This window comes from Lipotes vexillifer, unplaced genomic scaffold, assembly GCF_000442215.2.
Source record: "Lipotes vexillifer unplaced genomic scaffold, Lipotes_vexillifer_v1.1 scaffold442, whole genome shotgun sequence".
NCBI lineage: Eukaryota > Metazoa > Chordata > Mammalia > Artiodactyla > Lipotidae > Lipotes > Lipotes vexillifer.
The window spans coordinates 450,374-453,598 of record NW_006790311.1 but is presented as its reverse complement, the minus strand read 5'-3'; positions in this window follow the sequence as shown (position 1 = coordinate 453,598).

Sequence of the window (3,225 nt, the reverse complement as noted above, 5' to 3'; positions counted from 1 at the left end):
CTAATTTTTTTTTTTTTTTTTTTTTTAACACAGATGTAAATGACAGGCTTGTGTGTTAAGGGCAAAAATATGCTTCGTACAAAGGGTATTTTAGCTCAGCCTGCCTTCTGTAGATCCTGTAACTACCAGCAGTGGTGACATGAATGATGGGTCACCTTCTACCTTCATATGCCAAGAAGTCATGTCCAACCCTGAAAACAACCCTCACAGGGTTGGGATAAGAAGTAGAAGTCTGGGAGGGCACAAAATGAATTTCACTGAGTTCTACATGGAGGACCCCGATAATCAATGGCTAGTATGGCACCCCTTGTGCTCACGGCCTTCCTGGGGACAGGGCTTAGAGGGCATCCCTTAAATACAAACAAATCATCTCAGGATCCCATTCATCCTTCTTTGATCAATGGCCTTAGCACAGGTGGTGCCACCCAGAGGGGATCCTGTGGCAAAGAGACTGTGGTGATCCCACTGTCTGGAAGCGGGGGAGGGAGAGTGAATCAGGGCTTCTGTATAAGAAGACAAGTTATTTCACAGCCTCTTAAAATTGCATCCTGACGAAAACCACATGAGCAGGATGCCACAACGTTCACAGCGGAGACGTTTCTCTGATCCACTAGGTGGCGCTGTCGCGAGCTGGCAGAACACACTAGGTAATTTTTTTGACAAGTTCCTTTTATTTCTCACTGGTAAAACAGAAGTAAAGCTAACATTCTTTCCTGATGCATGGTATCGGATATTTAATCTAAGAATTCATCAGAGTTATTGTACGCTGTTCAGTTGCTAGGGAATGCACTACCATTCATGCATGCTGCACACAGCAGGTGTCGGCACTCACTCAGCATTGACTGTGCTCCCACTGGGTGTGAAGCTCGGTCCTGGTGGAGTAAATCCATCCCAGAATGAGGCTCTGAGGCATCCAGGCTGTCTTCCTCACTCCATCCTGGGATGAAGGGATCCAAATCTTTTTTTTTTTTTTTTTTTTGCTGTATGTGGGCCTCTCACTGCTGTGGCCCCTCCTGTTGCGGAGCACAGGCTCCGGACATGCAGGCCCAGCGGCCATGGCTCACGGGCCCAGCCGCTACGTGGCACATGGGGTCCCCCCGGACCGGGGCACAAACCCGGGTCCCCTGCATCGGCAGGCGGACTCCCAACCACTGTGCCACCAGGGAAGCCCCCAAATCATTTTTAAATGTTTTTATTCTAACATAAAGTAATCCATTTCTTGATCTGTTCTCTAAGACGTAAACTTTTCTGTCAGCTGTATCCTGTTGCTGCTGCAGTTGAAGTGTTTTGTTTTGCTTTGATTTTTATTCATGTGTAAAGAAACCTGCTGCAATTATTTCACAGACGAGAGACAGGCAGAGAGATACAGGGGTTTAAAAAGTTGCCCAGGGGCTTCCCTGGTGGCGCAGTGGTTAAGAAGAATCCGCCTGCCAATGCAGGGGACACGGGTTCGAGCCCTGGTCCGGGAAGATCCCACGTGCCGCGGAGCAACTAAGCCCGTGCGCCACAACTACTGAGCCTGCACTCTAGAGCCCATGAGCCACAACTACTGAGCCCACGTGCCACAACTACTGAAGCCTGCACGCCTAGAGCCCATGCTCCGCAACAAGAGAAGCCACTGCAATGAGAAGCCCGCACACCGCAACCAAGAGTAGCCCCCGCTCGCCGCAACTAGAGAAAGCCCGCGCGCAGCAACAAAAACCCAACGCAGCAAAAATAAATAAATAAAAATTAAAAAGTTGCCCAGCTTGTTAGTAGTGAGGCTCACACTTTGCATCGGGATCCTGACATTTCATTTCTCCGATGGTTTTAAGGATCCGTTTTGGCTTTCGAACAACTTCTTATTTTTACATTGGCTAACGCTATTTCTTAGCTATGTGTACCCACCATTCCCCTGACCCGTATCCAAAAAATGTAAACGTTTCATTAAAGAATTCCTAATTAACATTTATAGTACAAATAAAAAACATTTTATCATGACTTCTTGGCATAAAGCTTCAAGTATTTGGCTCTTATTACAAAGGAGCAAGTTTCCAGACACGGGAATGGGAACCGCATGGAAATGATTCTGGAGAAGCGCTGATTATCCTCGCAGAAGCATAAAAGCTCAGGATTGGAAGGGATGCTGTAGTCCATGGAGTTCAATCTTTCATCTCTATTTCCAACGCAATACTTCGGAATATTCTATTCTTCACTTGCTGAGATCACAATTTTTATTGTATTGAGCAAACACGTACGAGGCACTTTTCTAAGTGCCTTCTTAAGTATTAACGTATGTAATCCTTATAGCAACCCTGTGAAACAAGTGCTCTTAATACCCCCATTTCACAGATGGGGAACAGGCACAGAGGGGTGAAGGGGTTTGCTTGAGGTCACTCAGCTAGGGGTTAAACAGGACTCAGGACCTGAACTCAGGCAGTCTCAGTTCTTCACTTCCTTACATCATGTTGCTCCATAAGATGAAAACAAAGGAAAAGGAGGGAACAAGGAATACCAAGGAGAAGCCGTTGAGTCCAGAGGAAAAACCAGAATCTTGGGAATTGGCCAGGAATCCAGGGCAATACAGTTAGAAGCCACGTGGACCTCAGGGACAGCCTCACTGATCACGTCTGGTTTTGGAGGGGGGCGGTCTCTGTGCTGTGAGACTTTGCTTAGAGATACCGGGGAGTGGCTTATGGACTGAGTATCAAGGATATATGCTGCAAGCTCTCTCTTCAGCTCTGTCTGCCCAGAAAGTTTGGTACTTGGGTTGGTTTCCGGCGGTGCCAGTGGAAGAATCAGAGCCACAAGCCAAGAATGTGTGTTTGTTTCTCGATCTCTGTCTCTAGCAGACCACATTGGTTGCTGTTTACTCAAGGAAAAAAAAAATATTTCCCAGTCCCCCCACTCCCAGCCCGCTCAACACACACCCTCCTGCCTCAGTTTCCTGGGAACTAAGAAATGACAGCAAGGATCAAAGCTGGGGCCCGGCACCACAGACGGAATGAGAAAGTTCGTTTTTCTGGTTTTCCTCACACACGTTGGATATTGTAAAGGGTGTACATTTAGCCCAGGTCCTGCCTTCAGGGAACTTGGGGTAGTTACACATGTGGCATCTCTATGGTATCCAAATGCTGCATGGCCATCCTCTCCACTTTTTTTTTTTTTTTTTTCTGTACTGGGGCCTTTTTTTTTGGCTGTGCCGCAGGGCATGTGGGATTTTAGTCCCCCAACTGGGAATTGACC